The sequence below is a fragment of the Juglans microcarpa x Juglans regia genome, chromosome 6D, assembly GCF_004785595.1.
Source record: "Juglans microcarpa x Juglans regia isolate MS1-56 chromosome 6D, Jm3101_v1.0, whole genome shotgun sequence".
NCBI lineage: Eukaryota > Viridiplantae > Streptophyta > Magnoliopsida > Fagales > Juglandaceae > Juglans > Juglans microcarpa x Juglans regia.
The window spans coordinates 25,275,741-25,298,671 of NC_054604.1; positions in this window are offsets into that span (position 1 = coordinate 25,275,741).

A 22,931-nucleotide genomic window follows, 5' to 3' on the forward strand; every position below is an offset into this window, starting at 1 on the left:
GGATCTGTGTCCGAGGAGCTCCTGTTATATTTTCAGCGGACGAACTCGCTGCATATCTGGGTATTCTTAGGCTTCTTGATGCCTATCCAAACCTGCCGCCTAGAGAGTCTGGTCCTTCAGGTGATGCAGCTATGTCTCAGGACGAGGGACTAGATTACACAGATAAGATCGATAGACTTGCTGATCACGAGGTCAGAGACTTGATTATTGGTCTAGATGCTCCAGTGTACGATGGTTCCAAGAGTATTAGGCAGGCAGATTTATTTTCTTTCTTCAAGATTATGAATTTGATCATTGCCAATAATATTGACCCACGGCAGCACAAGACCGAGGTCGGCATGGATCGAGCGAGATTTATGATACGGGTCGCTCGTGGCATCCCGATCGACCTCATTGGTTATATATTTGAGAGAATCCGATCAGAGGCACGGTTCATTACGACAGATATACTTCCGTTTGGGATCCTCATCACTCGATTTTTGCTACATGCCGGGGTTGTGTCTGAACCTGCCGAGCGTTCCCGATTTCCGATGGCACCGATCAACAACACCACCCTATCACGGAGCACGGGACACTCTAGATTTCGTTTTCGTGGGGCTGTTCCTGACAGGGCTGAGATTCAGAGATATGCGCAGCCGGGAGATACTGGAGTATCGGCTAGTGAGACATCTATACAGGCTGAGACATCACGCACATATATTCGTGAGGAGATGGCTGACATATTGCGTGCTGAGATCAGCGTACACACATCAGCAGTGATTGATGCATTGCATACTGCAGTGCATACTCCCATGTCTGAGTTGCGTACAGAGATTATGGCTACCGTCTCTGGGTTACGTACAGAGGTTAATGAGTAACGTACAGCGATTAATGCCAATAATGCAACTCAGGTCACAGTTAGTACTCGACTGACACAGGTAGAGACACAATTAGCTGCAGTCGAGGATGTGTGTAGAGACCTCGCAACACAATAGTTTTTATCTTTTATTTATATTTTCTTTTGTTGTAATTATGAACAATATAGATGGCATTTTGATAATTTGCTTTATTTGGTTGATTAATATATATGTGGTTGATAATATTTATTTAACTAAAAATCTTATTTAACGTAAAAGAAATCATTAAAATATTTTAAAATTAATTACATAAAATTAATTAATGAATTTGTATATATGATAGATATTTTTTATATTTTGAGTTTCGTACCGAGATTAATATTATACCTTCGAATGTATAAATGTGGTGCTTGAATATGTTCTAACTAAATATATTCCGTTCGAACGGTTTAGAAACCTTCCCGCCAGGATTTGCCACCAAATATTTTCCGTTCAAACACAACAAATTCTCGTTCGAACGTTTTTGAACTTTTCCCGCCATAATAAAGTAATTATCCGCCAAATTTTACTGTTCGAACGTATTTTTTCACGTTCGAACGGGAAAAATTTTTTGAGACGATTTAATTCGTCACAGGAAAATACTGTTTGAACGGTTATTTTGACGTTCGAACTATTTTCTAAATTCATCTATTTTTTAGGACGAAATTTAAATTTCATCTCAAAAAATGACTTTTAAGGATGAAAAAAATTTCGTCCCTAAATAATTTCGTCTCAAAATCTCAAATTTGTTGTAGTGTTTATAAAAATATTATTCATTTAAAATATGATTATACAAAGAATTAATTGTACTTTTTTTAACAATAGACCAACCACTCCCATGAGCGTTACCATTTTCGGCTTGACACGTTGCAATGGAAAAGCGAATTACGAGAAGTAAAGAAGCTTTCAAATGAGGCTATGTCCTTATATTTCATTAATTAATGATGAATGCATGCAATGGTTTTTCGTTTATACATTGATAAGAACAGCTAGAGAAAAAATTATGTAACTTGGAGTTTTGTTTAGTTAATTAACTTAATTAATAGATTCACAGTTCAAATCGAAGAAACAAGATATTAAAACAAATACCTTGCTATTGATCATTCTCCCCTAAATTATAAAGTCAATATATGTACAGAGAACATGTACGTACATATATTATGAAAATCAAGATCGATTTTCCCCACATAACTAGAAGCGACCAATTCATACATATATGCATTATGAAAATCAAGATCGAAGATGGACGATAAAGGATCCGAAATTTTAGTTAAATTCTGTGTATGTGCTAGCAATTCAATTCAAATGATATAATTTACAACAGATGTTAGTTTAGTTTATATTTTGAGTCACAAATATAATTTTTTTATGGAATAAAATGAAGTCTATTTTTTATAAAAGAAACAAAATATACAATAGTAATAATGTACGTACGTACGTAGCGCCCATGCAATCATCCTAAGAGCTGTAGAGTACTGTTAGGGCTTGGTCTCTTGGATCAGCTAAGAAGGCAAATTGGACGTTCGTACGCACGTTACCCAACGGGCCAACTGTCCTAACTCTCATAGTAATCTACATTGACAAGGAAATCTAACTTAATTTTTGGTATAAATTATTCCCTATCTTCCACGAAAGAATTATTTTATTTGCCTGTCAAAATCTCAATTCAAGGATCGTGACAATGGATCTTCTTTACGGAGCAGTCATTCTTCTGATTATTCTAGTAGCGTTATTCGGCTGGCTTCTTGAGAAGTGCATAACCCTATTATTATTACTAAGGCATACTGATCATATTATTCTGCCAAGAATCAAGAGCCACGAAATACAACGACTCATGCGGCCACCTGTTTTGGCACCAACGAATTACTGCAACAAAGAGAATGAAGCACCATCAGATCAATATACCGCTGATGGTGGAAGCTCCAGCCGCTGCTTGATTTGCTTGGAAGAGATCGGGTATGGAGAATGGTGCCGAGTGTTTCCTAAGTGCAACCACTGCTTTCATGTAACCTGCGTTGATTCATGGCTGATTAATGGTCCAAATTATACTTGCCCCCTTTGTCGTACTTCTTTAGAAGGAGATGAAATCATCTCGCCGCCTCTTATTAATTATGTTGTTATTTTTTGTGAGAGTGATTGATTTGTAGATAGGTTTTCTTCTCTTTTTTCTTTCTGTTTTGTTTTTATTTTTCTGCTGACGAAGGCGTATGGGTTTTCCACCTTTTGGACCTTAGGTAATAATTGGTACCCTAGCTCCTTTTTCTTAAAATTAGAATATGAAAGAATATTGTTCTTTTGATCGAGATTCTTTGTACATATTTGCTAGCTTTTCTTTTTTTTCTTTTGATTGAGATTCGGTAATAATCGTGCACGTTGCATTCCCTGGTCATTAGAGTTACAACAACGTGCATGAAGGGGGAAAGAGGAGAAATAGAAAAGTACTATTATAATTATAAAAAGATTTTATAAAAATAAACTCACAATCAAATTTAATTTGATGTGATACATTAAATTGTAAAGTTATTGATTTTTATTGTAAAGTAGATTTAATATATTATATGAAGTCATATCAAATTTTAAAAGATTTTTTTGTGACTAAAGCATTTATCGAAAAAGAAACATAGATTTTTTTTTTTTTTTTTTGGTGTGTGGTAGAATTTAATAACGGGGAAATGATTTATTTAGGCCTCATTTGGTTATACAGTTCAGATGAGATGAGATATTTTGTTGAAAGTTGAATAAAATATTGTTATAATATTATTTTTGTTTTGAGATTTGAAAAAGTTGAATTGTTTATTATATTTTGTGTGAGAGTTTGAAAAAATTGTAATGATTATATAACTAGATAAGATAGTTTAGTTTTGTGTAACCAATTAACCTGCCCTTAAAGAAAATGTTGGAAGATTATTAAGCTTTCAACTCAAAGTTGGATCAGACCATAATTTCATAAGTACTCCCAAAAGCTCCTCTGCTGGGAAACAGATCAATGCAAGTTTTGCCATTGAAATGGAGTTATTCTTGGAATTAAGACACGACACAAAGATATTGGATGAAGTGGGAATTATATGACATGATTGTCTGTCATGTCATATAATTCCAGTTTAAAATTTTCATATCATCTCAAAATATATATCATATCATCTCATCTCAATACCTTATACAATATTATCTATTGACAATAAACTATTCAAAGAAAGATAGACAATATCATGTCAATGATCAACATGATGACCAATGATTTAAAGAAGCAATGTTGCATTTCTTTTATAAAAAAAAAAAAAAAAAAAAAAAAAAAAAGAGTGAGATTTACTATTAAATAATTAATTTTTTTATATAAATCTCATATTTATTCACTATTTTTAAAAAGAGTGCGCGGTTCTTGTGCACTCTATAACTGTAAATATCATTTTTTATATTTGTATGGATACTACTACACCTACTAAGGAAAGATACCAAAAGTTCCTATTGAACGTGCAATTTTTTTTTCAAATATTTTTTTAAACCCCCCTTAAACATTTTCCAAAAAAAAAAATCACAAACTCATTAAAAAATAATTTCTTAACTATTAAGTAAAATAGATAACAATCAGTAGTTTTTGCCGATGATATTCCTAAGTGGGAATATCATTTCCCTATTTTTATACTGCGGATCATATGTGTTTAATATTTTTTCCCCTTTTTTCCCTTTCAAAAATAACAAATAGAAAATGACAAGAGATCAAAAACATTTGAACCCATATTCTTTCACTTTGTTAAGGAGAGTGTTAACGTCGTATTTCGTACACCTTTGGCTGGGTTCTAGTAATTCAGAATTTGGGTCTTTCACCTACACACTTAAGAAACACACAGAGAGTGGGGGGCCTTGGTAGAAGTCAGGAGATCTTCGATGCTTAAGTCAGTTGAGAGGGAAGGGCCCCTCCTTGAAGGGCCCGGTCCCAAAGTGGCCGAATCCGGTAACTCCAAGCCCAAGGAGGCCAAGCCCAAGAGCTTCAGGCCAAGGATAAGACCCTTCTGTGAGCTAAGAGTCAGGGCCCCTCCTTGAAGGGCCCGATCCCAAAGAGGCCAAATTCGAGAACTCCAAGCCCGAGGAGGCCAAGGCCAAGAGCTCCGAGTCAAGGACAAAACCCCTCCGTGAGCTAAGATTCCGGGCTGGAAGATTGTGTGTTGAGCTAAGGTCAACGACGCATCCCACGCACTAAGGACTGCCTTGCCCACGACCTGACACGCCACAATCTCTTTCAGGCGCCAGAGCCATGGATTGACACATTGTGGCGGCAAGAAATGAGTGGTAGCAGGTCTGACATCTAACGCACCACGACCCCCAAGTAGAGGAAAAGCCTAGCACAGCTAACACGCCATGATCTCTTTCAGCCGCCAGAGCAGCGGGCTGGCGCTTCGTGACAATGAGAAATGAGTGGTAACAGGTCTGACACCTGACATACCACGACCCCTTCTCAGCAGCAAGACTTGTATCAGGTATAAATAACGGGCTACCTTCCCATGGGAGCCCGGGCTTAATCTTTGGTTGTTCTTACTATTCTTCTGAGTTGCCAATAGAAAGAATCATTTACTAACTTAGGCATCGGAGTGACCCCGGACATCACCAGAGCCTTTCTTCCTATTTTGCAAGTGACGCGAGCTTGGATACCATGAAAGTGCTCGGGCTGCAAAACACGACATCAACAGTGGCGCCGTCTATGGGATAATTTTCCATAATTGCGTGTACTTCGCATGCCAGTAACGATGTTGTCCCAAGCCACGCAAGGGGGAGATGACGAAGAAGAGACGATGGAAGCAAGACTTGCAAGTATGGAGGAGACAGTGAGGAAGTTGACAGAAGAAGCTGGGACGCTGCAACAAGAGAATGCGGCCCTCAAACGCACCAACGAGGAGTTAACGGGAGGCACAGAACCAAGTGGCAATGAGTACGAGGATTCACGACGGGTCCCTGCAGACGCCGCAGAGGAAGAAGAGAGATGCAAGATGCATGTTCAAATCCGAGAACTTGGGGATAAATGCGCGGAGATGGCTAAAAAGATAGACACACCATCCACTTTAGACGAGCTGCTCGTCCGCACTGACCTCCCGTATAGCGCAGGAGTCATGGCAGTGCCACTACCTCCCAAGTTCAAAGTTCCCCAGATGAAAATCAACGACTGTTCCAAGGATCCTCTGGAGCACCTAGAAACGTTCAAAGCCCACATGACCCTATATGGTTTCCCAGGAGAGGTTGCCTGCCAAGCCTTCCCACTAACACTGAGAGGAGCCACTCGCATCTGGTTTGGGTGGCTGGGTACAGAGATGGTAGATAGTTTCGAGGAGCTTGCCCACCTCTTCATGACGCAATTCCTGGCAAGTCAGAAAATGAGACACCCGGCAGCTTACCTCCTGACCATCAAACAGCGAGATGGTGAGAACTTGAAGTCGTATCTCATGCGGTTCAATCGGGAGAGTATGACCACCGACAACCAAGACGAGAAAATCACGTTGGCAGCTTTCCTAGGGGGAATCTGGCCTCTAAATTCGTTCATGGCAGCGATAGAGAGAAAAACCCCTACGACACTGAGGGAATTTATGGACCAGGCAGATGGTTTCATTAACGCTGAAGATACGCTAGAGGTCCTGACTGCCCCACAACGGTCCAAGATGGAGCGAGCAGGTTATAAAGCGTTAGGCCCACGAGGAAACCACGACCAAGGGGAGTGTCAAATAGGAAGGGTAGGGGAGAAGTGCCCACCCAGCCCTAAGGGGGAAGCCGCGAACACACAAACCTGGTCGTCGAAAGGAACTGACGCCCCAGCCCCCGAAGAGAACATCCCCAAGATAAGGCAAGCCACCCATACCGTGAGTTCCACATGAATAACCAGCACAACACTCGAGACTGCTACGCCCTGAAGAGGATAAGGAAGGAAGATCAACGTAATCAGGCGCACCGATTGGAAGACCATGTAGACGGGCATAGAGGTAGACGCATGGGTCCCTGATGGGCACAAGCCCAAGGAGGCAAGGGACGAGGGATGAGGTGCGAAGGAGTCCCCCGGAGGAAAACAGGCCACCTAGGGAGATTAGCACGATCACTAAGGGTTATGCGGGAGGTGGCACGGAAAGCACACACCCGGAAGGCGCAGTACAAGGAAGTGTTCACAGCTGAACGAGTTGTGAACAGGCCCCCAACAACGCACCAAAGGTCCCAAGTGATGAAGAATGCATCCTCCATCCACATGACTACGTGCTGGTGGTAACAATGCAAGTAGCAAATTTCTAAACCCGGAGGATCCTGGTCGACAGCAGCAGTTCAGCTGACATCTTATGCTGGGCAGCTTTTGTAAAGATGGGAATCAGCTCGGACCAACTGCGTCCTACCCCAATGCTGCTCAAAGGCTTCACAGGAGACGTCATTCAACCGATGGGAGCCATTACCCTTTCGGTACTTGCAAGAGAGGGCTCCTAGGATAGTGGCCATCATGTTCAGCTTCTTAGTCGTCAAGGCCCTATCCTTCTACAACACCATATTGGGGCGCCCCACCCTGAATAGCCTAAGGGCGATGACGTCCACTTACCACATCAAAATGAAGTTTTCCACCAACTCGGGAGTGGGCGAAGTTCACAGCGAGCAAGTCCTAGCCCGGGAATGCTACAATCGGGAGCTTAGGCACGAGATCAAACTAGTTGCGGCCATCGAGAAGACGGAAGAAGTACTAAACCACCCTTACCCCTAACTGAATGGGATGAAGAGATCCGCGATGAACAAGTTCTTCGACAAGCAGAACCCAACGAGCCCTTGGAGCTGGTGGCAGTTGACCAATCGACACCAGAGCAGATGGTCCGGATAGGGAATAAGCTGGACCTGAAAATGAGGACAGTGCTCATATCCCTTCTGGTAGAGCACTGGGACGTGTTCGCCTAGACCCACGAGGATATGCTAGGAATTGACAACTCCATCATTGAGCATCAGCTTTGCGTTGATCCAGCGGCTCAGAGAATCAAGCAGAAGCGGCAAAGCTTCAGTGCTGAGAAGTATCGGGCGATAGCAGATGAGGTGGAGCATCTCCTAGTAGCAGGGTTCATCCAAAAGGTCCATTATCCAAAATGGCTATCTAATGTAGTTCTAGCAAAGAAGGCCAGCGGAAAGTGGCGGATGAGTGTGGACTTCACCGACCTGAACAAACCTTGCTCGAAAGACAGTTTGCCTTATCCCGCATCAACCTAATAGTGGATTCAACGGTGGGTCATCCTCTCCTTAGCTTCATGGACACTATTCCAGGTATAACCAAATTAGGATGAACCCGGACAATGAGGAGAAGATAGCATTTGTGACAGACCGAGGCTTGTACTGCTACAAGGCCATGTCGTTCGACCTTAAAAATACAGGAGCCACCTACCAAAGGCTAGTTAACCAGATGTTCAAACGACAGATCGGCCGAAACATGGAGGTGTACGTAGACGACCAATTGGTAAAAAGCAAGGAGCCCGGACAGCATTTGGCAGACTTACGAGAAGCATTTTCTATCCTCCAGCAGTACCGGATGAAGCTGACTCCTTTGAAGTGTGTGTTCAGAGTGGAGACAGGTAAATTCCTAGTATTCACTATCTCCGAGAGAGGTATCGAGGTAAACCCAAAAAAGGTGGAAGCTGTGATAGGAATGCCTTACCCTTGCAACTTGCACGAAGTCCAAAGGCTGGCTGGGCAAGTAGCAGCACTGAACCATTTCATTGTATGGTCAACCAACCAGTGCTTGCCCTTCTCTAAAGTCCTAAGGAAGGCCCAGGGGTAAGACGAGACCTACAAAAAAGCCTTCGCCGATTTGAAGTTGTACATAAGTGACCCCTGTTGCTCAGCCAAACACAACCCGGGAAAACCTTGACAGTGTACTTAGCAGTATCACCCCACGTTATTTCAGTCGTACTTGTCCAAGACATGGAAGAAGGGCAACGGCCCATCTACTACATGAGTCGAGCCTTCCGCGATGCACAGGCAAGGTACCCCCTAACAGAGATATTAGTATTCTGGTACCCCATATTTTGTGGCCCATGGTCAAGCCAATAGCCATGTCAAGACAAGGCTAGACAGCCCCACAGCAGCCCCATAGGCATGCCATGGGGTCTGCCAAGACATGCCCAGTGAGGCTGGTGACTAGGCCAGCCCGTGCAGCACGCCCAGCTTGCCCAGCACTACCGCTCACACCCAGCACGCGCGCAAGCCAGGGCCCCACGCGCACGCCCTGCACGCGTGCCCTTACCTGGGCCATGCCAGCTCGCCCAGGCAGCAGCCTCAACTCCCAGGCCCTTGCCTGGGCCATGCCGGCCATGCCAGCACCCAGACCATGATAGGGCCCTGTCAGCCACATGCCTACAACCAGGCCAACCATGTTAGCCATGCCCATGGCCCATGCCATGGGCCATCCTAGCCCGCCCATGGGCTCATGCATGCCATGGGTCAACTTGGCCCATGCCAACTATGTTATTTTTTATTATTTATTTTTATTTAATTATTTATTTTTCATGGGATCTATTGGGGGTTTCCAAGTTGTAATCCTTATAAATAGGACCCTTAGGTTTTGCATTTAGAATCTTTTGGCAAATTCCCTAGTGGGTAGACTATTTTGTTCTTGAGATCACCATTCAGTGCTAAGGCACTTGGGCTCTTTGGGGTGCAATACGTGAATCCCCTAAGAGAGGATCACACCTTGCAATTCGTGAATAGGTGCGGTTCAATCTATCGATCTTATTCTTTTTATCTTTAGGGTGCAATTCGTAAATCCCTAAGGATCCATTAATCTTATGAGTATTTTCCATTACATCTCTTGTCTTCCATTTTTTATCATTTGATCACATTATTTTATGTGCATTGTTCTTGAGTTGTTCTTGAGAATTCATAGTGTTCATCCACTCTTCATTGCCTTCATCCACGCATTCACCCATTTGATCCATTTCATACCACATAGTCAACCACTTCATTGTTTGCTATAGTCCACTTTCCATAAATTACGTTGCCTTCATCACCTCCATAAAACCCTAGCATATATCTTCCACTCACCCTATTCGGCTATCCCATCACTTCCCTAAAACCCTAGGCACCAACTCTATCATCTTACCCATTGACCTAGCCGAACCCATCTTGCCTCCCATCTTCCCATCTTTGTCACTTACCATAATTAGCCCATCATCCACATAAGCCCTAGCCGACCACCTCAAGACTCCATAAGGTGATTCTTTCCTTTTAGGAGTCTTGCCTCCATTATCCATTGACCTAGCCATCCATCAAGAGTCCATCTTAAGTCAACTTCCTTAATTTTAGGAAAGTTGATTCATCCCAATCACACCCCTAAAATCTCTCCATCCTCTTATCATATTCAAATTAAAATTCAAATTCAAATCCCATTCAAATCCCTTAATTTAAGGAATTGCAAATCCTCCTCAATTTCTTAAATCACTCTTCTTACAATCTCTCTAAGTCAACTATTGACTTGTTATCTTAATTCAAATTCAAACTTCCCTCTTCCCTCAAAGACTCCCACCATCATACAATCTTTCCATATCTATTTTCAAATTACCCAACCCTAGCCAACTCCCAACAACTCGCCAACCCTAATTCCACCATACCAATTCGGCAACCCTAGTTGCTTACACTCTAAACCCTAATTGGCCATCCTACCCTACGGCAACCCTAGTTGTTCCTTAGCCACCATAGTCTCACTCTTCCATCTCATTCCCAAACCCTAACATCATCCTAAACTCCAACCCTAAGCCAACTCATCCAAATCTCAAAATCCACCCTAGCCACCTCTCAAAACCCTAGCTACACTTCACCATTCCTACCCTAATCACCATCCAAGTGGCCCAAACATCAAGGGCAACCCCAAGCTATTCCCATTGCATCAAACAACCCTAATCAACTCTTAGAACACTCACACTCCATCAACTTGGCGCCACTCTCCAAGAACAAACCCTAACCTCATCTCTTCCATTCAACCCTAGCCTCTATCATCTTGGCACCTCACTCAAGAACAAGTTTAGCCACTCACATTGATTTGCCTTAGCCTAAACACTTAGCCTAACCAAGTGCATCATCTTCATCATTCCATTACTCAAACACCATTCCTTTAGTGAAAGCCAAGCAAGATAGCAAGATCACTCAGTCATCATCTTCACCAAGGCAAGCTCGTGGACCTTAGTGTTAGGGACAAGACCGGGGTCCCTACCATTATTCACCCTGGTTGCCGTGGCCAAGAGACTAAGGCCGTATTTCTAGGCTCACCCAATGAAAGTCCTAACTGATCTTCCCCTTAAGAAAGCACTACAGAAGCCAGACACCTCAGGACGGCTTGAGAAGTGGGCGATCGAGCTCAGCGAATTCGACATGGAATATCAACCTCGAGTCACAATCAAAGGACAAGTGTTAGCAGATTTCGTCGTTGAGTTCACCAACTTTTCGGAAGAAGTTCCAAATGCACCCCAAGGAAAGCCCTGGAAAATCTACGTTGACGGCTCGTCCTATCGGGCCAACGGGGGAGTAGGGATATACATCATCACCTAGCAAGGAAAGGAGCACAACCATACAGTCAAGCTGGCCTTCAAAGCAACCAACAATGAAACTGAGTATGAAGCACTCTTGGCCGGGATGGCAGTAGCACGGTTACTAGGAGCTGAAGAAGTAGAAGTAAGGGCGGATTCCCAAGTGGTAGTTAGCTAGGTGCTGGGACAATTCACGACAAAGGGGGAAAGACCGAATACCTCCAGTTGGTCAGCAAGGAGCACAACCGGTTCTGTTATTTTAACATCCATCAAGTGCCAATAGGAGAAAACCAGAAGGCGGATCATCTGGCGAGGGCTGCGTCGGGGCAGGAGGAACACACTATGGTCAGAGCGGTCAACACCCCTCCATAGGGGTGGAAGTGTCTGCCACAACCCCAACACCTCTTGAGTGGGCAACAAATATCCAGAAATTCCTACAGGAAGGGCAGCTACCCAATGACTCGGGAAACGCACGAAAGGTCAGGAACAAGGCGGCCCAGTTCATTGTGCCGAAAGGAGTTCTGTATAAGATAGGCTTTTCCAAGCCACTCCTCAAGTGCCTTTCACCAGAAGAAGCCCAATACGTGCTACTAGAGATTCACAAGGGGATTTGAGGAAGCCATTTAGGAGGGAGAGCCCTCGCTGCGAGAGTAATCGGAGCCAGATATTATTGGCCCCACTCCCTCAAGGATGCCGAAGACTTCGCCAAGAAATGTCCAAACTATCAGGAGCACTGGCTGATTCTGCACTGCCTGGCAGAGGAGCTGACATCAATCACGGCCCCATGGCCCTTCGCCCAATGGTGCTTGAACCTGATTGGCCCTTTCCCTACAACAAGAGCAGGAGCCAAGTTTGTCATGTTCGCAGTCGTTATTTCACAAAATGGGTTGAAGTTGAGGCTCTTGTAAGCATCACCTCTAGGACCATTACGAAATTCCAAAGAAAGTTAGTAGTATGCCGATTCGGCATACCTCATAATTTCATATCGGACAACAAAAGGCAGTTCGACTGCACACATTACCCGTAGTGTTGCACGGAGCTTGGAATTGAAGTGAAGTACTCCTCGGTCGGACATCCTCAAGCCAACAGACAAGCCGAGGCAATCAACAAAACTCTCCTTTCCACCCTCAAGAAGAAAATTGGGGTGCACAAAAGAGCTTGGGCCGAAGAGCTCCCAAGTGTGCTGTGGGCGAACCGGACCACCGTTCAGACCCCCGCAGGGGAGACACTCTTCAGTCTCACCTACGACAATGAAGCAGTAATCCCCGTGGAAGTCGGGCTCCCCACTTTCCATGTCTAACATTTCATCCTGGACACTAACAACGAAAGATTAGTCGAGAACTTAGATGTCCTGGAAGAAATGAGAGAAGAAGTAGCGGTCCGGACGGCGATTAACAAGCGAAAGACGGAGCAATACTTCAACAGGCGAGTCAAGCCGCGCTCCTTCAAAGTGGGCGACCTGTTGTTGTGGCAGACTAGAGTAACTACCCCATAAGAGGGAAAGATGGGGCCACGATGGGAAGGCCCCTATGTAGTGACTGTGAGCAACCAACCCGGTTCCTATCGTCTCAAAGATAGTCAGGGGCACGAGCTGCCCCACCCTTGGAACGCTGAACACTTGAAAAAGTTTTATGGCTAGAAGTATGTTGTGATGCTTTGTACGAACGACCATGAATGAATGAGAACACCCGGATGTTCATCTCAAGCCTCGTGTTGCTTCTCTTTTTTTTAAAAAAAAAAATAATATATATGTAAACGAAAACAACTCACTGCGGGGTAAGGACCCAAGTCTCCGAACTGGGTCCCGACCCCCCGTCCAACAAAGCCGAGTCCCTACACTCACAAGAAGACAAGCCCCTTGACTCACTGCTGGGTAAAGACCCAAGTCTCCAAACTGGGCCCCAACCCCTCGTCCAACAAAGATATGTCCCTGCACTCACAAGAGGGTAAGGCCCAAGTCTCCTAACTAGGTCCCGAGCCCCTTAAGGGCCAGGCCCCGATCCCCCAATCGGTAAAGCCAAACCCACGGTTACAACCGCAACAAAGGAAAATGAAAGGGAGAAGGAGAGGGGAATAAAGGAACACAGCCGCTGCAAGGAACAAGTTTTTGTTTCATTCATCGACAACCATACGTAATTACAAAAAGGAAAAAAAAAAAAAAAAAAAAAGACAGTGAGCACCACGCAAGGTTGCAAAATACTAAAATGAAAAAGAAAACTGAAGCAAGAGGGGCCTAGTGCATCACTAGGGCGGAGGAGGCTGGGGAGCCCCTAGGGAGGGGGGAATAGGGGATACCTTGGCTTCCTGAAGTTCTTGATATAAGCTTGCACCTCAGGACTGGGAGGAAGGGAGGAAGGTGACAAAGTGTGCAAGTCTAGCTTGGGATTATGCAATAAGTGCTTGTGCATCCGATCTAGGCCCTCTAGATAGCCATGAGACCATGATGTGTCCCGAATGGCATTTGCACTCGTGATCTAGGATCGGATCTCCCTGGAACGTTTGGCGACATCATCCAAACAAGACTTCAGGCACGTGATCTCGTTGTCACGGGATAGGAGGTCAATGTTCCTCTGAATGCCCGATTGTGAGAGCTCACTAATTCGTGCCTTTGCCTGTTGCAGCTACTTCCTTAAGAGCTGAGCCTCCTGGGAGTGCCTCAAATGTTCGAACAACAGCTGTGAATGCTATTCGACAGCTAAAGCCCGATTCCGTTAGGAATCCTCCAACTCCCTTCGAGTGGCCTCAGTCTCCTCCCTGGACTTTCGAAGCTCTTCCCGAGCAGACTCCAACTGCTCCCGAGCAGCTACTAACTCAGCTTCCCAAGCCACCAACTCCGCTTCCCAAATAACCAAACCTCATTCGGAAACTTGCCGGGCCTCTTCCACATCGTGCAATTGACCCTCGAAGTGCTTGTTTAGTTCCTTTAGGTCCATCACCTCATTGATCAGATCCTTACGCTCTGTCTTGAGGCTCTTTATTTTTTGGGCCGCCATCTTCAACTTGAAGTACCCAAAACGTGCCAGAGTCCCGAGCTCCCGGTTGGCCTCCTTAAGTTCTTCCAGTTCCCCACCAATCGTTGAGGCCTACTGGCCAGTAGCCTGCAAGACACGCGTGAGTATATGAGAAAAAGAAGATTGGACGGGCACGGCAAAATATGTCAAAAGAAGAAAAATACTTGGTCAAACAAGGGTCACAACATTCGGCCCACATGCTCAGTGGCAACAGCATGAGCTTCGTCTAGGGTTGAGGCTGGGGCTTGCGTCCTTCCTTCCCCGAAGGAAGACGAAGGGCCTACGGCAACTAACTGCCAAGAAACGCTCGAAAGGGATTTCCAGGTCTCATTGCAGGTCTATGAAAATAGGAGGGTCTTGAAAATCTGGACCGCAGTAAGTCCTGCTCGGCTCAGTCCACGATGGCGGGGGACAACTCCCATCGCTGGAGAAGCAGGCCTAGCGGACTCATCCGAACTCCGAGATGTAGCAGGAGGACTTTGGGGCCTCAGCTCTCCTTCGCCTACGCCAACTTCTTCTTCTTCATCATCTTCTTCTTCTGCCTCCCCTTGATAGACGAACTCCGCCCTCACCCCTTTTTTACTTGATGCACGGGAGGAGCTGGATAGTCTCCCGGGACCCGATCCCTAGAGACTTCACGTCTTCACTGGCACCCCCATGACTTGAATCCTAGGAAGAGGGCTGCCTTACCTCAAGAAGCTCACAGGCCACCTCCTCTCATAACGTATCCTCGAAAGATGTAAATGGGTCGAATGTGTTAGGCGCGCAGGGCTGGGAATGTGATAGGGAAGCAAAAAAGGCCGCCTGAAGATCGCAGGCATCCAACTTTTCCCCCGAAGGAAGCAACGAGTTTGGAAAAGGATCGATAGGAGCCGACCGAGAGCTCGTCGAAGTACAGGGACCGGCGGTAGGGCCCAAACCGCAGGGGAATGACGTCGTGCTTCCCCATGTTGAAGGAACAAGAATCTCCATTTGCACGAACCCCGGGCCTCGAGGCGGTTAGGGTTGGCTTCCCAGTTCTTCAGCATGATTGTCGAAAGAAAAAGAACCCCCAGCCTCACTACTTCGTGGGGGGGAATCGGGGCATACCCTCGATCGTTTTGCCTAACGGCCAGAAGAGCTAGAAGTGCGCTTCCTGGGAAAGGGCCGAACCTCGGGGGAGGGGGGGGGGGAATGATGCCCAAGAAATTCCTCCCGACGGTAGAACGGTCGGGTGTGGATAGGTAGTCACAAACATTCTTGTCGAACAAGACCAAATTGGTTTGCGACTCGTTAGGGTGGGCCCGCACCCAAGCCGTCACCAGCTCCAACCGAGCCTCTTCCCTCGGGTTGAGGGTAATTTCTAGACTCTTCGCAGAAGGGGAAATCCCTAGCATACTTGAATAGGGAACTCCCTATGGGCGGCCTTCCCCTCGGAAATTCCCAGTCCGAACCCGATGCAAAGAAGAACTTCCAACACCACTCCTTTACAATTGAATGACGTCGCTCAAGCGAGGCAATCTTGCGACTGGGGGCTAGGCCTGGTAACTGACGATGCTTCCCGGACGGTAGACGAGGTGATAGGCAAACAAGAACTCTCAAGCCGTCAAGTCGGGGTATTCTTCGGGAGTCTTGCTAAGTATCATTCAGAAGATGATACAGCTGGATATCAAGAGATGCCATGCATTAGGGTGGAGCTACGACGGGGCCAGTCTGAGGTAATACAGAACCTTGTGAACTAGACGACAGAAAGGGAGGCGGAGACCATTGGAGAACATCGGCTGGAAGAGAGCAACCCTCGTTGTCGTGCCATCGGGATTCACCACACACTCGCCCTGAGGAATCTCCAGAATGACAGTAAGAGGAATCTTGTACTTAGAATGAAACGCTCTGAGGTCATCACCAAAAACAGTGGACACCCAGCGTTTCCCCTCAAAATATGAAGGCACAGAGTCAACTTTAGAAGCCATCGCAGTAGCAGGAGGTGACAAACGAATAGCGACCGAAAGAAGAAAAGGAAGGGAAACACGACTACCGGAGAGAAAGAGAATGAGAACAACAGAAACACGAGAGAAGAAAGCAGAAGGAAATGGTGGAGAAGATGGGAGAGGGAGAGCCCTATATAGTGGAGACAGGATGGAGGGTGCGTGGGAAACAAAGCGGCTCTGACAAAAGCATCATCATCAAGTGCCGTGCAGTGCACGGTATTTGAAGCGATGGCAGGGCTGGAAGGCGTCGTGTTAGGAAAGTGAGAGGCATGGGCCAATAAGGTCCCAGGATACAAAGGGAAGGATGCCCACGCGTCCTGTCAATTAAACTTGGGAGCTTGAAGCGCAGGAAGCCAAACGGACGACAGCGTAATTGAAGGAATAGTGAATTCCCACCACACGCACGCGATAGGAATTCGCAGAGTACTAAGATGGAGGGCCTCTCCTTGAAGGGCCCGGTCCCAAAAAGGCTGAATCCAGGAACTCCAAGCCCGAGGAGGCCAAGCCCAAGAGCTCCGAGCCAAGGACAAGATCCCTCCGTGAGCTAAGAGTCTAGGCCCCTCCTTGAAGGGCCTAATCCCAAAGAGGTCAAATCCGGGAACTCCAAGCCCGAGGAGGCCAGGCCCAAGAGCTTCGAGTCAAGGACAAAACCCCTCCGTGAGCTACGATTCCGAGCCAGAAGATTGCATGTTGAGCTTGTAACGGTGAACCCATCTAGGAAGACCTTTGGTGCCAGGTTTGGATGAGCCAATGAGAACGTCTCGGGGCTCGATAACCCACTAAGACCTACCATAGGACACCAGGCGAGGCGCCCAGCAGCGCGTGGACAGCTGAATGCACATGGGCACAAACTCTCCAAATTCACAGGACGACTCACTCAAATGTGTGAGTCAGGAAGCCCGACACGCAACAACACATCCCACGCACTAAGGACTGCCTTGTCCATGACCTGACAGCCACGATCTTTTTCAGCCACCAGAGCTGCAGACTGACACACTGTGGCGGCAGGAAATGAGTGCTAGCAGGTCTGACACCTAATGCACCACGACCCCTCAGTAGATGACAAGCCTAGCACAGTTGACACGCCATGATCTCCATCAGCCACCAAAGCAGCGGGCTGGCTCTTTGTGACAATGAGAAATGAGTGGTAACAGGTCTGACACCTCACATACCACGACCCCTCCTCAGCAACAAGACTTGTATCAGGTATAAATAACGGGCTACCTTTCCATGGGAGCCCTGGCTTAATCTTCTGGTTGTTCTTACTATTCTTCTGAGTTGCCAATAAAGAGAATCGTTCATTGAATTAGGCATCAGAGCGACCTCGGACATCACAGGAGCCCTTCTTCCTATTTTGCAAGTGACGCAATCTTGGATACCACTGAAGTGCTCGGGCTACGTAACACGACATCAACATCAATATATCTCCTTAGTAGTTTGTGCGTGAGCTTAAAGGAATCAGAGAGACTTCTTTGTACTTGGGGTCAATTTTTATACTAGGTTTTTGGGTGGGGACAACTCATATCTGGCCTTAGGGAGTTTATGTCACTTCAATTGTTCACTTAGTTAGAATCATTTAATGCAGCGTGACTCCTTAGGCAACGTCATTAATGTGGCATAGAGTCCGAGAAGTGGTGTCATTAATGCAACATGGCTCCCTGACTCACTTTATCCTACAGACGTTCCTTATTAAGCCCCTCAATACCTACCATCAAGAGATCGAGGGTTCACCGTATCTCTCACCCACCTACCTGCGTAGGTTCCCGAAGGGTTAGGTGTCATCGGGGGGTGTCAAGGCGACGAGTTTCATTTGCCTCATTTGTCCGCTTTTCTCACGCATGGGTTGTTTCATTGGCGGGTTTTCCTCATGGGTCGAGTACTCTGTAAAGGCCTACTAACTTTTTTTAGAGGAAGGTCGTTGGGCTTGATCGGCTCTCTGACTCACTCCACCAAAGATCTCTCATGGACTTGCTATACGGGCCAATAGGAGGGGAAAACCCCCTACAAAGGGTATCTTTGAAAGAAGCGATTTTTTGTAATCCAATAATTGTACTAAAAGGTTATGGTTAGACAATAAGATTGATAAAAAAGCACTACAAGTCTACAAGCTATTTTTTTGATGCCTTCATTGGATATTTTGTTTCACTAACTCCATATCTTTGTTTGGGAAACTAGAAATATAAAAAAATAGATAGAATTAGAAAATTTAGGTCTTTGCCAACTTTCAATTGATGCATGCACTTATGCCGATGCGCTTGTGGGATTGTTTGACTAAATATGGGTTAAATACTAAATAATCTATATGATTTGTCTCTAAAATAAATGAAAAATTTTACTTATCATCACTTATATCATATAATTTTTCATTTTATTTTATTTAAATATAAATATTTTAATGTTAAATATATATATATAAATAAAATGATAAAAATAATCAATTACATATTAATATATAGTGTTGAATGATAAATAACAGTTATTTTTTTATAATAACATTACTTTCGGTAGCCACGTCCCGATAGTATTGTCAATAGCAAAGATCAATTACACCTATAACCTATAGAATAGACTCAACCCTACACCTGCACCTGTGAGCATTTTTTTTCCAGAGCAGCTACATAAAGGCAGAATTTATGCTGGTATGTGCGCACCATTGACGTGACAAAATGTCACATCAGTATTTATATTATAAAATAAAATAAAACCCAAATAATGAAAGAGGTCTTTGTCAGCTGCACCTTTTCATCAAGTCTTCTTCAAATCTCTCACAGCCTTTTGTCTCTCTCAAATTGGTGAATCAGCTGCTATCCACTCAGCCTCGACGTCGAACCAGATAAGATTCAAGATTAAAGCTTTTTCTTTTGTTTATCTATGCTTGAATTTGTGACTGTGTGACTTGGAAAATTTGTCAAACGAAGGGGTGGGGACTTGTGAAATCTGTGATGAGAAGAATGTGGGAAATCTATACGGGTTGATTACTCCCTATGAAGTTTTGAATCAAGCAAATATATATGGGTTGAGTAATGGGTTAGTGTGGGTCCAGACTTTACTTATTCTTTGTCAAATTTTATATAAATTCAGCTCTCAAGGGTTGACCAAACAGTTATTCACTCTATAGACCAATACAAGCCTCGCGAAATTGGTTCCAAGTTGATCTAAGCTATATATTAGTCTTGGTTCTGGCTTTGTTTTAAAGATTTGAAGAAATGGACTTTTGTTTTCAACTGAGTTTGAAGATTAGAAGACCAGATCAAATTATAAGCAAGCATAACTGTGAAACGAAGGATTCTTCACTTTTTTTTTTTTTTCTAGTTCAGTAAACCAGCAACCATAAAACTCAATTTAGAGTCATAAAACACGAGCCCGTCTAAGAGGAGGATGTCGATGATGGAGGAAAATGTGAAAAAGATAAAAACTAAGGCTGCTAAAATCGTAATGACAATGGAAAAAGTAGACTGGTGAGCGCATGGAATGCAAGTTATGTTAGTTGTTATCTAATAATAGATATATAGTACTCAAAAATCTAATATATTTTGCTTATATCATACTTGATAATATACTTATTTTTGCTTATTTTTAGATTGTCAGCGGTGGCATAGATTGGACACTGAACTCTTGGAAAGCAGTAGGAACAAATTCAGCCCATGATGATGGGCACACAAGAAATTGTACAAACCTCCATGATGGCCAACCAAGAAAATGTACAACAACCAATGATAGGGACAGAAGACTGTGTACAAATCTCAGTGATGGGGACACAAGAAAGTGAATAATTACCACATTTTCTTATTTAACATATTTGTATGTTTTTATGTGTATCTTACTTTCTCTGCTATTTCATGCACAGATGCAACTAGGGATGGATGGAACACAACCTTCGACAACATATGGAACACAACCAGAAAATAGTTTGAATGCCACTAGTGGAGTATGTTGTGTGTTGACGATGGTTTAATGTTGTGTATTGGTGGTGATTTAAGAAGTTGTGTTGGTGGTGATGATTTTAGATGTGTGTTGGTGGTGGTGAGTTGGTGTGTATTGGTTGTTATCTTATATATTGTGTGTTGGTGGTGGTGAAATGTTATGTATTGGTTGTGATTTGCAAAAATTGTGTGTTGGTAATTTTAGATTTTGTGTGTTGATGGTGGCTTGAGATTACTTCTCTAATTTACTCGTGAATGTGCTTTGTCATTACTGTTATGCAAACGTGTAATTTAAGTTGTTTTCTCGTATCAAGTACAAGAAAAGCCTGCTTTAGATGTCATAGAGGCATAGAACTGGTGATGGGAAGATTTACTTGTAAATACTTAGTATAAATATTGTTTTTGTTATGTATTAAAATGCCCGAAACTTGTAGTTTATGAAAAACTTCATGTATGAAGTAAACATGTATTTGAGCTGTCATTTTGTATCCAAGTACTCAATTTATATAAATTTGATTGAATGTGGTTAGTATAATTTAAATAAAGATTATATAGATTCGTAGCTGCAATGGATGCTTTGAAGATTGAGCTGAGTTTGATACTACTTGCCATGTCCAGGGAAAAAAAAACTTTAAGCACAACTATTATTTATTCATAAATCGACAATCCAATCCATGTAAGCTAGGTTTTTGACATGTTCATTTAGGAAAAGATTGCAACTTTGATAAGCAAAAGTGGCACTTCAAAGCTAAATAAAATCTCAAATACACAACAATTTCCAACAATGAGTTTGAAGATCACTAAAGCTAAATAAAGTCTTAAATACATATGCGGTGTCTTACTCAAGTTACAAATGCTAAAACCCTAACACCAGTTCTTCATCATTACAGTCTCTATGTATTTGATCATATCAAATACAATGAAATAAATATGGCGAACAACCAATACACACGAAGTAGTGTGCGTGCATGCCACATGTCAGCTAAGCGCTTTCGAAGCTAGGCTTCTTCGTTGTGGAGTGTGAGCTCCCTCTTCCCAATCTCTTTTTCTCTACTTTTAAGCGCTTCATCTTTCCTTAACAATTTTGCTTCTCTTTTTATAAGGATTTTCTCTCTGGCATCACTATTATCTGCCCACTTGAAATATTTGCAGTATGGTATTCCCTAATTATACACAAATCAGAAAGTATGTTTGATGTCAGAAATTTGAATAAAACATTATGCCTTGAGTAAGTACTGTTAACTGCGCGTACCTCTTTATTGTACTATGGATACCCAAAAATTGGTCGTCCTGGATTTCTTGGAGTATTTGATATTCTAAGTTAAGCTTGTTTTCCACAGGTGCAAATTGGGTAGTCCATCAAAGTATGATTAACAATCGATAATGAAGCAACCGATGATGACATTTTAAGTCAACTATTATTACAACAACACCCCCAGAATTGCATGACACTTAGGGGTTCAAAATGAACACTTACCCAAGAGGAAACCCAACCATCACTTGACGTAAAGGAAGCACTAAGCAGTAAAGGAGCAAATTCCAAAATATATGATACCAATTACAAGAAAATTGATCTTACTTACAATTCTTAAAACATGAAACAATTGTAGCTTCAACATTCTACATTAATGATGGAACACAACCCCTGACATTTGCAGCACACTCTCAGGACTACATACTATATAGCCATCTACAAACTAGCAAATTGACAATGAAGCAGAGGGATGGTTTACAGATTCCCCATGACTTTTATATACACAATACAAATCAATCGCCGAAACATATCTCTTACTTAGAACATCCGAAGTGATAATCTTGTTTAGAGCAGCAGTCCAAACCAAAAGCATATACCCTAATTAAGACAACACACTAAAGAAATAATGACATAGGCGTCATGAACAAGGTGCTAGTTGAAGAAAACATCTCAAGGTCGGTAGAAACTATAAACCATTAAGCTTTTAGATAAAGTGGCAGCAAGGAAGTATATGGCAATAATTTTAGATTTTTCAACCAAAAAGGTCAAGAAATTTAAGTAAAACCACATGACAGTGATCAAAATACTACGTAAACAATAGCAAAACCCAAGTCAAAAGTGGGGGACTGAACCCCAAAGAAGAGACATTCTAGTTAACAACTCAAAACTCCAGTATAGTGACTTTTTTTTGTTTTGTTATTGCCAAGATACAGTTAGAGCAGATCAAAACGCACCGTTTTTACATACATCGGCTGCATTTCTTTAGTTGTCTTGGAGTAAAACGCATAGTTTTCATTTAATCGGGACATTTTACTCCACGTACTATACCGTCCCCCCCGCTTTCAGACTTTTTTTTTTTCCTTGGCTACACCTGTGAGCATTTCAATCACATAGTCATATTTATCCTCGTCGGGTTAAGTAAAACAATTACCAAACTTATATGATATGCTATAAGTAATTATACTTCTTTATACAATTTTATTTTTTGGCACAATACGGTAGAATAGTCTATGATAATGACTTGATAATTGATAATGTCTTCAGCTGCTCATTCAATAATAAATAAAAAATAAAATACATAAAATAAAAATAAATAAAAATTTAAATAGTTCATCATTATGCTTATGGCCAAGAGTCGTATTTAGGGACAAAATCTATTATATTTTT